General features: G+C 40.6%; 1 protein-coding gene across 7 annotated transcripts in view; it reads right to left on the minus strand.

Moving 5' to 3' along the window:
• Pde1c (phosphodiesterase 1C) overlaps positions 1-14,806 on the minus strand; it is a 667,339-nt gene that overhangs the window by 574,277 nt on the left and 78,256 nt on the right. The window contains exon 1 of one of the 7 annotated variants that reach the window (XM_087204518.1): positions 11,022-11,038. The exons of the other annotated variants lie outside the window; for them this stretch is intronic. The gene's annotated coding sequence lies outside the window, so the exon portion shown is untranslated. Of the gene's footprint in view, positions 1-11,021; positions 11,039-14,806 lie in introns of those variants that run through there. 7 annotated transcript variants of the gene reach the window in all.

The following is a 14,806-nucleotide window of genomic DNA, read 5'->3' on the forward strand; positions in this document are numbered from 1 at the left end:
TACCCCCACCACTGTACTACAAAGAGGGGGAAAGGGGAAGAACAAAGGAAAAAAGATGAGCAGAGTGGTGCACACTTTTAATACTAGGACATGGGAGGCTGAGACAGGAGGATCACAAGTTCAAGCCCATCCTGGGCACCTTAGGGATCTAGCAAAACTCTGTCTGGAAAAAAAAGAGTGGCTGAGGATGTAGCTCAGTATGAAGGCCCTGGGATGAGGCCCCAGTAGCAAGAGGGAGTACGGGAGAGAGGGAGGGAGGGAGGGGTAATAAGAGGGAAGATAAAGAACCTTGAGAATACTTTAATCACTTCACCATGACTGCCATGAGGAGGCTGAGTGGGGAGACCAGAGGCCAGTTCGAAGCTATTTCATTGGCCTAAGAGGTCATGATGGGGCTTGACCCACAGGGCAGGTGGTAAAAGTAGAGCAGTGTGATCCAAGCAGGTGCATATTTTGAATGAAGAATCAGCAGTCCTTAATGGTCCTAGAGAAGTGAGTGCTTGGGAGAAAGAAGGGAGGAGAGCTAAACCCCACTCTGGAATTGGACAAGATGATCTGAAAATTCTGAGTCTACAGCTGGCAAGACTGTGGGCCTTCAAAACCCAGAATAGCAAGCCAAGAGGTGGGGCCAGTTCTACCCCTTAATGAGGCACACAGTAAGAGCACTGCCTCCTAAGGTGTCTTCTCACCGGGGCCCAAACCAAAGGAGGTTTTGCTCTGGCAACCACACCTTTCAGAATCCCAGGATTCTCATACGGTCTCTATTTACTGCCTTTTGGGGGAGATATATACTTTTTTTTCAAAGGAAACTAAGGTCTCAACCTGAGTATCAATGCCAAGCACCAAGGAGTAAAGATGAAAAAAGAATAATACAAAGTCATTGCATTTTGAATATTAACCTGAACATCTTTCAAGTTTGTAGCCCCGATGAAGTGTTGTCACAGTGTTTGGCGCCCCAGTTCTGTCCTGACTGTAGGGTGCAGCTGTATATGGGAGGTTTGCAAAGGCACGGTCTTATCACTTTCCAGGTAGTCATCATGCATGCTTCTGTGGCACCCCCAGGATATGCACTGTCCATAATATGATTATGTGATTACAAAACAATGCCAATTCCCATAACCACCCACATAACGGGTCGGATTACTTTATCGTCACACCTGGCCTATGTGTGCATACTCTTTGCCCCTGAATGCCTATTAAGGAGTCCAAAAACTATTTGAATAGCTGTCTTGCTCATCAGAAAATTCTGTGTTGTGTAACGGAAAAAACATACGCTTTCAAACTCACCATTTAGGGTCTCTGTGTTCCTGGCAATTGATTCAACCTCTTTGACACAGTTTCTGCTCATGTGAAAAGGAAGAAATACCCCTTACCTAAGTTGTGAGATTAGAGTGAGAATTAAAATCATTCATGAGAGTGTATCTGGCATGTACCAAGCCCTTAAGCTCAATAGTGGTTGTGATGTACTAGACTTTTTGCCTTGTAGTTTTACCCATTTTAAAGTAAACACATTAACATTTTCTACTCATTCTATAATAGGAACAGAAGGTCAGGCATTTTGAGCTTGTTTTATAGCCTGGAAATTTTCAGAAAATGTTGAAAACTGTCCCATGCCTTGTCATTTTGGGAAGAAAAGCAAATATAAAGAGGAAGAATATGGGAATTTTACATTTTGAATTCATAGAAAGCTTGTCAGGTGCACATACTGTCAAAGAGTAATAAAATAAATTCTATTTAACTTCATATTTAATCAGATTTCTTTCAGTAAAACTAAAGTAATGATACATGATCAATACATAATTACTGAGAAAGAATAATTTCAATCGCAACTGTCTATGTAAAATTCCTTAATTTTTGGACAACTGAACATAATGTCTTTCAAAAAAGTTTTTCTTGAACTACATCTTTCACCATACTTCCACTAATGTTTTGTGTACATTTTTGATTAGGAAATGAACATATTTTACCTGGGTATTAGGATATTCAATAAATAAATAAAATATGGTTATATATAAGGAATATTAAAATGTCACCATAAAATTTACATTTTCAAAGAATAGTTGATGATTTTAGAAAATGTTCATAACTTGTTTTCAGTTGGCACAGTTTCCAAAATAGCATGTTTACAGTATAACCTCATTTTTTAAATGCATGTAGTTTTATATATGCATATGACTAAATCTTGGAAGGCCAGCATTTCATAAGGTCTTTAATAGTTATTTTGAATGGTCGAATTGTGGGAGACACACAATGTTTCTTTCTTTAAACTTTTGACTTTTGAATTGTACATCAGAAATATCCATTATTTCTATAACGAGTTAAGAAAATGTTCTTTTAGGATGATTTGTACGTTTTTTCTATGTTCTTTATATATTGGTAAGTGTAGATTTGTTAAAAAAATCTTTCCCCAATCACTGCATCCTCCCTTATAACTGTGATACTTTCATTTTGTCCATTAGTATGAAACATTAGGAACATCATGGGATCTAAGGAAAATAAGTATCTGCTTGCAAGTGATTGGATGGATGCATTCCAGATTTTAGGCCCTAACCAGTGTTTCCTCAAACAAATTAAAACCTTGACACATGCCGCTCTGTGGAGAGGCCTATGAGGTGAGCAGGGAACTCAGAGTGGTCTCCACCTGCATATCCAGCTGCTCGCCAACCCTGGTCCTCACCTGGGGCCTAAGGGAACTGCATCTCCAGCCCTCCAGCCCAGCAGACCCTGCAGGTCTTGTTGAGAGTGTTTGGTCAAAGGACTCTATTGCTAGCACCCACATAAAAATGCGCCACAGTCCAGGGGACTTAAACAACAGAAATTTATTTTCTCACAATTCTAGAGACTGAAGGTCTGAGATCACAGTGTAGCAGAATCGATTTCTTCTGAGCCTGTTCTCCTTGGATTGGAGATGGCTGTATTCTCCCTGTGTCTTTACCTGGCTTTCTCTCTGTGTGAGTCTGTGTGCTAATCCCATCTTAGAAAGACACAAGTCCTATTGGATTAAAGCCCAACTGTATAACCTCACTTTACCTTAATTACCTCTTTAAAGACCTTATCTTCAAATAAGGACACATCCTAACATACTGAGGGTTAGCACTTAAACGTGCAAATTCTGGTAGGTCGCACTTCAGCCCATAACAAGTTTCCATCAAAGAGATGAACAAAGAAATAGGAAGAAATACATATGACAGGAGAAGGAGTCTAATGTGATATTGTAAAAGATATTGGAATTACCTGAAAATTTCTCAAAATACAGATGGAGTTTCATTCTCTACACATTGGGTTATAGCAGGGTGCTGTTCCTGAAGGAGTTCTTTGGGTAGGGGATCTCTTACATATTCTCCATCAAGCAATCATGCCAGCTGGCAACTCAGGTTCAGTTTTAGCACCCACTTTTATTCATTAAAGATAGATTATTTATGAGCGTATTTGAATACTTCACTACATTTGCCCCTATTATGGCAATTAAATGTTTAGAAAGTGGAAAATGATGGGCTAGACAGAATTGCTGATTAGAAACGAAAGCCTCATAACTTACTACAATTGACAAGAAAAAAAAAGAGAATTATCATGTAGACTTGACTCAGAGACTTTCTCAACTAAAGTTCCATGAACTTAAGCTGATGTGCATACATTTGTGAAGGAAAAACAAAAAGCTAAGTATAACATAGGCCAAGTTCCAAAACCAGATGTCCCAAGTTTGGGCCTAAATATGAGCCATAGTGTGGGATGCTTCAGGTCAGAGAGAAGGAATTTCCCTTGCCAAATCCAAATACCTCACACAACCTTCACACATGCAGCATTTGCACACTTGATTTCAAGAACTGTGTATAAGAAATTATACGAAAGCAGAGAATTCTGTACTGGAAAGTAGGGAATCGTCTAACATGGTTCTTTGCTGACATGTCAACAAATCATATGACAAACAACTGCAGTGAGCATGGTTTAACAAGTCCCTAGCCACAACATCGAAGCATTTTTTTTCTGCACAATTCTTGAGTCATCTTATACTCTCCCTTTCTCTATCCAGACACATTCATTAAATTCATTTTTTGTGGATTCTGCTTTCATTTCCTACCTGTGTCTCTTCCCTTCCATCTCTGTGTGAAAAGCTGGAACTTCCATACTCTCTTGGTGGGACTACAAAATGGTGTAGCCATCATAGAAAAAAAAGTATGGTAAGTCTTCAAAATTTAAACATAGAATGACCATATAAGCCAGCAATTCTACTTTTGGGTATCTATCCAAAATAACTGAGAGCAGGTCTCAAAGAATTATTTGTATACTTGGGCTCATAATGGCATTGTTGCAAAAGCCAAAAAGTACAAGAAGCCAGTGTCCACTGGTATGTGAATAAACCTAATAACGCTTTAAAAAATAAAGTTTATTAAATCAGACCCCTTAAATTTAAAGACCCAACCCAAAAATGGGCATCCGAAATGAATACACACTTCTCAGATGAAGAAGTACAAACAGCAAATAAATATATGAAAAAATGTTCAACACCACTGGTCATTACAGAAATGCCAATTTAAACAACATTGAGATGCCATCTCACTCCAGAAAGAATGACTGTCAATGATAAATCAACCAATAACAATCCTGCTGAGGCTGTGGGGAAAAGGAACCGTTCTCCACTGTTGATGGAGCTGTAAATTGGTGCAACCACTGTTGAAATTAATATGGAGATTCCTCAAAAAACAAGAACCAGAGGTTCCATTTGACCCAAGTATTCCTTTTCTAGATATCTTCCTGAAAGAATTAAGTGTACCACACCACAGCGATATAAGCACACCCATGTTAAAAGCAGCACAATTTGTAATAGCTAAATCTTGGAAATGGTCTAGATGCCCATCCATGGATGAATGGCTAAGGAAAATGTGGTTTTTATATACAATGGAGTAGTACTCTACCATAAAGAAAGATAAACTTGAGACATTTTTAGGCAACTAGATGTACCTTTAGTCCATAGTTTTAAGTGAAAGAAATCAAACACATATGTTTAAATATTGCATTGGTTTTCTTTTGTGAGAAACTGAAAGTATAAATAAGGCCCCAAATGGATGACAGATATTGGGAAGTAGGAAGAAAATGCTCAAATGGGAAGGGAAACAAGGAAGGGGGAAGGGGAAGGGAAGGGAAGAAATAGGGATGTAAAAATTAAGAAAGAATGGAAGGACAACAATACAAAGTCTTGTAAAGGGATAGGGGGAGAGAGTTTGGAGGGAGAGGAGGGGAATGGGGAAAAAAGAAGATATATTATATACAGGTACAAATTCCCTATGATGAATGTGATCACTATGTATGCCAATAGTTTATCAATAAAATTAATTTTAAAGAAAAGAAAAATAAAGTTTATTTTTAGAAACCACTCTGGAGTGTTTCAAGGCACTTGGCAGAGACAAGGGCAATGCTGGAGAAAGAGCAGGCTACTGTGTCCCCTCACTGAGCCAGTCCAGAACAGGAGTGAACTTGGCAGTTTGGGCTGGGCACAGTGTACTTGTTCTGAAGGGGCATGTTAAGTCTATGTTTCCTAAAGCTGAGGGAGTCCATGCTCAATACGCTTTCCACCTAGCTCTAAGCACATGAAATCCCTCAGTGTGTCCCCCCTGCAGCTTGGTAAAAACACCCATGGCCAAGGCCAGTTCAGGGCTGTTTGCATAAGGCCATGTACCATGAGTTCTGAAACCAGACTTCCTGGTTAGAATCTCAGCTCTGCCACTCATCAGCTTGAGGAAGCTATTTAGCCTTTCTCAGTTTCCTCATCTGTAAACTGGTAATGGTGGTCCTACCTCACAAAGTTGCTGTATGTTAAATGAATTAGTACATGTAAAGTATTTGGGAAAGAAATGAATCATGTGCACCACATGAGCATTTGCTATCAATATTATGATCACTTATTGCTTTGAGGAAAGTTTGGCTGATATATTTAGTCATCCATTCTGTTGTTCATTCATTCAACAAGTATTGATGGAGTTCCCACCTGCAGGACTCAAAAATAAATCTGACATCGGAGCTATTTTCAATAAGCTTAGATCAACAGAGATTAGGACGTGCAGAGTTTTACATGATGAATCCAAATCTGAAGAACAACGTGAGTTAATGAATAGCAGCAAATTTTATTAATGGAATACATCTATCACCACAAAAATAGTCTTCATAAATCAAAGACAGGTATTCATCTTGCTTTATATCAAATATATAATTCTCCTTGCTATATATCTATCTGTAAGTGGTGTTTCTTACATGATATATTTTCTTTCACATGTTTCATATATGTATCCATACACATATATGTGTATAAATCTTGGTTTTCTTTTAAAAAGTGAAAGTATTTGAAGAATGACAGTCAACACTAGATTTGGCAGGTTTTGTTTTGTTTTCCTCCAGCCCCAGGGTTCAAACTCAGGACCTCGTGCTTGCGAGGCAAGCACACTACCAGTGAGCCAAATCTCCAGGCCTAACACTAGAGAATTAGACATTGTATAAAAGAAGTTGTAAATCCAGCCCCGTGAGTAATAGTAATGTGTAGCAATAAGTGCATAGAGTCTCAAACAAGACTACTCCTGCTTGTTGAGTGACCTGGAACAAATGAGGTCTTTTTGTGTTTCAGTGTCCCTTTCTGTAAAATGGAAATATAATAACACCCTAAAGAGTTGGGATGAAAAATAAATAAGTTAATAAACACTGGGCCTGGGATTTAGCTCAGTGGTTCTGCCGCCTGCTTCGCAAGCGCTACGTCCTGAGTTCAATCCCTGGTACCAAAAAATAAATAAATAAATAAACATATAGTGCTTAGAATAGTTAAGCGCCCCAAATTATTGGCCATTGTTCTACAGAAATATTCCACCCAACATTTTGTAATTATTTTGTACTTATTCATTTTTAAGACAAACTTGGCTTCCAAGTACTTTTATTAAGCAGTAGACTATGCATCATTAGCAAATGGAAATGAGTTTTACACAAGACCCGTTGATACAAATATTTCTTATTAAATGATAAGGGCTTCTATGAGATGTTAACTGCAGCGCGGTGCCCGTTGCTCAGCTACGGTTAGAACCATTCACCAGAGGGCGCCAACGATGCATTGTTAACAAAGGTATGCAAAAACGGACAGCACTGGAGACAAGAGGTCAACTTAATCATAATTACTTGGGGATCTGCTTTAACCAGCATAAGAAAAGCGAGGAGTGCTTTTCTGGCTGAGGGAGGGCAGAATCTATGTATTTACTCACAGGTGGCACTTTGTGTGCCTAAACCCTAACGGTGAGCCCTGTACCCTCCATAGGAGTCTGTGATCCACCTTCCCACTGTCTCCAGGGCAGTAACTGAAACATCCCTGTGACTCCACTCAGATTTACACCAAAACTGTGCATCTCACTCCTATATAAAAAATGCATATTCTGTGCATATATAAGAACCACAATCTGTCTTCATTGGAACATTGTAGCTCTTTATTCATGGCCTATTTTGTAAGGAATTATCCTTCGTAACTTCCCAGTCACTATTTTTATAAATTAATTTAAAACCTAACTCAGAAAATACATGCACTTTTTGTATTGAAATTTTATTTATTTGAACATATACCAATATTTTCATCTTTTTTAGCAGCTCTATAGTAATTTAGATCAATTTTGTTATCTTTTATTATCCACACAGTATAATTTGCCATCTTTAAAAAGTTAACTATTATTCAGTGACACGCTGAATTCCTTATCTGGTTCATAAAACAATGTGAGGACAATGCTTATGCACCTGAATAGCATAAACATTCAGAGACTTTTGCACAAAATTTGTTCTAGTTCACTTTTCAAAAAGCTGAAGAATTTGACATGGGTTTGCATGGCCTACCCTCTGGCATGCTTTCCTCTCTGACTTCATCTCCTGGCTCCTTCCTGGTTCATTCTGCCCAGACCTCGCAGGAACCTTTGAGCATGGAGGGCCTAGCAGGGCCTTGGAGCTTCTGCCCTGGCCAGGGCTTCTCCTTTGTTGCTGTCTGCAGATGTCACTTCCCTTCCTCCAATGCCACCCCTCTCTCAGTGAGTCAAGTCCTGACCACTCACACAGGGGAACATCTCCAGCACCCATGACCCCCTGCCCTTGCTATTTTCCCCACACTCAAGGCACTTATAACTTCTATAAGTAGCAGTACTGAGGACTGAATCCAAAGACATCCTACCATTTAGCTATATTCCCAGTCCTTTTTTATTCTGAGGCAGGGTCTTGCTAAGTTGCCCAAACTGGGTTTGGATTTGCAATCCTCCTGCCTCAGCCTCCCATGGTACTGAAATTGAAAGCATCCTTCGCCATGCCAGTCTTGTTACTTTTTAATGTATAGAAACTTGCAATGATGTGATTTACGATGGTCTGACTCCCAATTTTTCAACTTTATGATGGTGTAGAAACAATATGCATGCAGAAGAAACCTTGGGATCTTTTTCCAGGCTAGTACATTTGGTAGAATCCTCTCTTTTGAGGCTGGGCAGCAGCAGTGAGCTGTAGCTGCTAGTCTGCCCCATACTGATGAGCGTGAACACCCAACACTGTAAGCAGGCTATGTTGCTAAGCCAGGGTACTCGGCACCTTAGATGTACTAAACTTGTGTTTGACTTGTACCATGTCCTGCTGAGGATGGCCTAGCAGGGCATTCTTTGCCCCACTGTGACTCAAGGTGCATCTCTATTGTCTGTTTCACTCTCCTGGAATATCAGCTCCACAAGAGCAAAGATTTTTGCCTGCTTTGTTCTATTGATGCATCCTGTCCTGGTACATACTAAATGCTCAATAAATATTTCTTAAGCCAGTGGGGATTTCCCAAGGTATCCCATCTTCACCATTTATATTACGAGTATTGCATCTACCCTTCCACTTGCAATATGAGCTAAAATGGAGGTTGATGCCAATCACTAACCAGGAATGGCTCTAGAATTTTTAAACAAAGAAGCATTCTAAAGCCCTAAAGCTTCAGCCTCAACCCATTTCCCTTCTATTGTAAACAAAGATGAGATCTAGGAAAATCCCTCACATGGATTCCAAGGGTCCCTTGTCCCTGAAATGTCCAAATGATGTTTCCCTTCTTCTGTCAGACCAACAAGGAAGGGAGCAAAGAGGACTTCAGAGTAGGCTGAGTCACTTGGTCAGGGCCAAAGAACAAATAAGCTGTAGACACAGATTTGAACCCAGATAGTCTGATTCAGTAGTTCAGGTGTATAAGGGAGGCAGGGAGCTAATAGGGCTTTGAAGCAGCAGCCTGACAGGAGGCAACTGCACTTTTGAGTGATAAGAAGGGGAAATAAAGCAAATAGATAATCAAAGACACAAGCTGCCACATTTCTTTGGAAGGAATGCAAATGATTAATCCAAAGTACAAGAAGTGCTGCCCCTGAGATAAGGATGCTCAGGGAAACTGGGACGGGGCCCTATAAATACAAGGTGTGTCTTTTGTCCAGTGCCACTCAGTCCATGGGGTGGGGTAGCTGGCTGCTTTGTCTGTAGGGCAGCCATCTCTTCTGCATCTTAATTTCTTTCCTATAATAAACTTTTATTTTAGCCTTAAAACTGACCCACATACGACTTCCCACTACACACAGACCAAGAGCCCATGCTAGCCAGGGAAACCAAGACTTTAATCAGAAATGCCTAAGCAGTGCCCAAAGCCTCTTCCCAGATGTCTGCTGCCTGTCCTAGTGGGGAGGAAGGCAGGAAGAGGGTCTAAGAACCACTCTCATTTCCTCTCTGTTCTCCATGCTATGATAGAATCAAGAGAAACTTGCCTCCTTCCTTGTGTTCAAAATCAAGCAAGCAGTAGCAATTTTCTGTCACTGTGCCGCCCAATTTCTTCCTTGAGGAGGGTAATAAAAGGAATACAATGCTACCAAAGGCATGAACTATAGAAGAAAAAAATCAATACATTAGACTTCACTAAAATTAAAACTTTTGCTTTTCAAAAAAACAGGAAAATGGAAAGATACCACCTGGAAAAAAATATTTGCAAGTCATATAACTGAAATTCCTTGTATTCAGGACATGGGGGAAAAAAGTCTTATAGCTCAATGATTTAAGACAAATAGCTCAATTTTAAAACAAATGGGCAAAATATTTAAATAGACATTTTACCAAGAAAAATACATGAAAAGATGATCAATGTTACTGGTCAGTAAGAAAATTCAAGTCAAATTCACAATGAGAAAACATCACACCCCCTAGCAGAATGGCTAAAATCAGTAATGATAAGTGTTGGTGAGGATGTGAAAAAACTCTCATAGATTGATTGCTAGAGGACATGAAAAGTGGTACAGCTCCTAAAAGAAAACAGTTTTTCCTGTTCCTAAGTTAAACACATTCACTTAACATGTGGCCCAGCAATTATATTTCCAAGTATCCCAAGAAGAATAAAAAGCTTGCCAAGCTTGGTGATGCTCGCCTGTAATCCCAGCACTTTGAGAGGCTGATGCAGGAGGATCACAAGTTTGTTCCCAGCCCAGGCAACTTAATGACTTAGCAAGACTCTGTCTCTAAAAAAAAAAAAAAAAAGAAAGGAGAGGGTTGGGGATATAGTGCAATTTAAAGACACTGGGTTCAATCTTGGTACTGAAGAAAAAGAAAAATTATATCCACATGAAGACTCTCCTAAGCAAGTGTTCGTAATGCCCCCCAAAAACCTATGTGTCCACCATCTGGTAAAAGAAGCCATTTAGGGTAAGCAAAATGATGGAGTACACAGAATCAGAGTATGTTTCATGCACAAGCAACAACCAGTGCAGGTTCACACGGTGCCACACTCAGAAGGGCCCCATGGCTAGGGTCCAGTGCTCTGAGGTTATCTCAAAAGTCTTAATTATTTTTCAGCACTGAGATTGAACTCAATTTCTCATGCATGCTGGGATACTGCTCTATCACTAACACCACCAGCCTTGAAATTCTTAATGATTTATTTTCTATTGTCTATTTTGTAAGTGAAGTCTAATGTGACAGGAATGGACTCCAGATGTCTAACACATCCCAGGATGATGGTGCTTTACCCTTGAAGATCACTTGTCCTCTGTGAGTTGAGGCAGTTGGCCCACCGGAAACAGAAACACAGGGTTCAACTTCCCCAGTCCAGCCAGTGCTTGAAGGGAAAAGTGATCCCGTGGTGACCATGTATCTATGCTGAGTCATGGGGCCCCCATAGCTCCCTCAGTGCCTGAAAGACACACAACAGTAAATAAATAAAAACATGATGGCAGGCTGAGAAAGAGATTGCAAAAGAAGGAAAAAGCATTAGACTTTAGTGTCTTTTCCTGATATTTGAACAAGGGGTCTGTCATTTTCATTTTGTAGTAGGCCTGCAAATTATGTAGCCAATGTTGGACAAACTACTAGGCAATAATAAAAAGGAACACATGAATGAAACATGCAGCTACCTATATGAACCTCACAAACATACCAAATAAAAGAAGCCAGATTCTAAGCATTATGTGTCACACGATCCCATTTATATAAAATTTCTAGAAAAGGCAAAACAATTAGAGTCAGAAAGCAGATCAAATATTATCCAGAGATGAAGGCGAGGAAAGGAACAGGGTGCAAACAGGCCCCAGAGAGCCTCTGGGTGATGGAAGTACTCTAACACTAGTCTGTGGGGATGGTTTGAAGGGATAAATACACTAAGCTCATTTTGTGGCTGTGTTGGCTCACCACTGACCAAATCAATGGAGGCCATTTATTTTGGTGAAAAGGAGAAAGGATCTATTCAAAGTTCCAAGGAGGTGGCAGAGCCCATTTGCCTCAAATCATCATCTCATCTTGTACAGGTGGATAAGGGTCTTTTTATCATAAGGAACAGAGAGGAGACGGAGGACAGGGAGACAGTTCACATCTCCACACTTGTTTCATAACTTCTAGGCATTTTTCACTCATTCTCCCCTTTCTTGTGGAAAGGAAACTGGGCTCCAGCCTCCCGGGACCAGCATCTGCATAGTCTGTCACTGCTTTAGGCTGAGGAGAGCAGGGCATGTTGGTTACATGCTCTCCGGGAGGAAGTTTGGAGAAACCTCTTATATTTAAAGAAAAAAAGTCTAACTTTTAAAAATCCATTTTGCACGACTGGTTACAACTGAACTGTATAGTAAAGATGAGAACGTTTTCTAGTATACACATTATACTTTAATAAAATAAAAGATCAGAAGCCCTCATCCATCGCTCCTGGTCACAGTCCTCCCACACATCTAGCCTGGGCCAGCACAGACTCAGCTAGAGGCAAGGGACCATGTTGCTCAATGACTCAGGAAGGGGATTCCACAGGTTTGGGGGCCAGCAGTTGGAAAAAGAGGCAGGGAGCCATGGGTATGGTATGAACACTCTTGCAGGGGTCTCAATTTGTAGTGGTATACACAATAGTGGCTGCTTGCCAGTATCACACCTTACATAGGGTGAGTAGTTACCTAATTTTTTTACACCAGAACATTGGGGGTGCGCCTGTGCTGGAGTCTTACTGACACACTTACCCCATTATCTTTTTTTTCAGAGTCATCTTGGCCTTTATCTTCCTTACACACCACCACTAGCCATAGCACTGAGAACACTTTGGGCACTAAATAAACTCCTGCTGAGGATGGAACAGTGATGGTACTTGGGAAGTATGTGGTATTCGAATTTTTAAAAAAGAAATCAAGGAATAGTGAAAGCCTACTGGCCAGTCCTGCAGTTCCTGTTACCAGACTAAGAATAAAGAACAGTATTGTTGTGATGGGCAGAACCCTAAGAGGGATCCTTGCACCACAGTGATCAAGTTCTGCAGCCCTTTCCCCTTAACTGTGGCCACCACCTGTGACTTGCTCCCAGCCTGTAGAATATGGCAAAAGAAGAAAAGGGTATTTACAAATGTAATTAAGGCTCTAAAATTTTTGTTTTGAGTCAAGCAAGAGGGAGATTATTGCTGGACTTCATCAGTGAGGCCCTCCTCAAGTCAGGGACTCTTCTTGCTGATTTGATCGAGCCACTATGCTGAGGAAGGCCCTGTGGCAAAGAGCTTGGGTACCAGTCAGGCCCTGTGCGCAGCTTCAGCTGAATTCTAACAAATAGCTGGAGCCTTCTGTCACACAGCTGCAAGGAAAAGAAATGAGCAACCCAAATGAGCTCAGAAGCAGACTCTTCTTCAGATGAGAATGCAGCCCAGCTGTTGCCTCGACTGCACATCCATGGTCTGATGACCATAAAAATTTTATGGGGGAAATGAGACTCAGTTTGACGTCAACTTTATCCCATAGACATTAGACTACTAAATAGTTGCCATATCTCAAAGATGGGAAGCTATGTGAAAGAGCCTGGAACAATACCTGGCGTACAACAGCTAATCAATAAATGTTAGTTTACCCATATGAAGATTCTTTCCTTATTCCTAACCTAAACTGCAAAAGTTCACTTTAACAGTGGCATTCTAGGGCCGGGGATTTAGCTCAGTGGTTTTGGCTGCCTGCTGCACAAGCGCAAGGACCCGAGTTCAATCCACAATACCAAAAAAAAAAACCAGTGGCCTTCTAGAGATAATAGGTCCAGCTTATTTTCGAACCTAGGGTGAGGAGACTCCTAGGAGGCCAGCACAGGATATGTCTTAAGCTAAGTTTCATGTGGACACTCTGTCTGCACCTTTGAATGGACCTTTTCACATGCAGGGGAGCTCAACACACTGACTATCTCTGCATCAAAGAACAATAAGTGACCCAGAGCTACAGATTACTGCTTAAATTTATGACCAAAAAGTCTTCTAGGTCCTCTTCTTCCACACAACAGAAGCTCTGGGGAAGACTGCTTTTATTCTAATGGGGAACCACCAGGGGGCATGCAGCTATCAAAGAAAAGACCAATGAACCATCTCTTCAAAGAAGATCTGCCAAATTCATTCTCCAAAGGGATCCTTTCTTCCCCAGTCATTTTTTCCTCCTCAAGTGCTCAACCACTGAGCTTTAAAAAAATTTTATTTTGAGGCAAGTTTTTGCTAAGTTGCCCAGGCTGGCTTCAAACTTGTGATCCTCCTGCCCCAGTCTCCTGAGTAGCTAGGATACAGGTTTACACTGCTGTGCCCAGACAATGAGACCTTTTGTAATGAACCCTCTCTATGGTCTTCTACTGAGGCAGCCTTCCTGAGAGAGGTATTCTACCTGTGGCTTCGTGAGAGACTTTTAGGATATGAGGCCAAATATTATGCACTTTTGTTCAGTTATCTCTATTTTGCCCCTCTGTGCTCCCAACCCCTGAGCTGTGGCTGAGTTCTTGGAGTTGGATGAGGCACATCCTGGCATACACTTTTCGAAGTATCACAGTGACCTTTCCTTTTCCACGGTGCATCTTCTGTGTTTCTCCAAAATGCTTCTCTGCTTACACTTCCCCACCAAATCCAAACAACTCCCTGTGTCTCGAAGTCCAAGATAGATAGCACCACCCCCTTAGCTTTTCCTAATCTGTGTTCCCCTAGTGATTTTCATCAATTTTAAAGATACTTTCCAATGTGCTGTATTGTAGGCATTTGTTTATTTATCTACAGGTTGATCATGAACTTTCCAGACACAGGTAACGTGACCTACTTATCTTTGCAGCCCACTGATTTATCCCAAGAGCTGGCAAAGGGAACATACTCAACAAATGGCAGGTGAAATAAATGCAGTTAAATTGCACCCATTCTCATCACTACAATTTTAGGAAACAGATACTCCCTGAGGAAGCTACAGTTTTGATAAATATTAGAGATGGATTTTTCTCAAAGCTTCTACCCAGGCTAAGATGAAAATTTACTTCCAAAGTCTCCCTGTGGTACTCTTAAATGTGA

This window comes from Heterocephalus glaber, unplaced genomic scaffold (assembly GCF_053883595.1).
Source record: "Heterocephalus glaber isolate CG9 unplaced genomic scaffold, H.glaber_assembly_v1.0 deba00000546, whole genome shotgun sequence".
NCBI lineage: Eukaryota > Metazoa > Chordata > Mammalia > Rodentia > Bathyergidae > Heterocephalus > Heterocephalus glaber.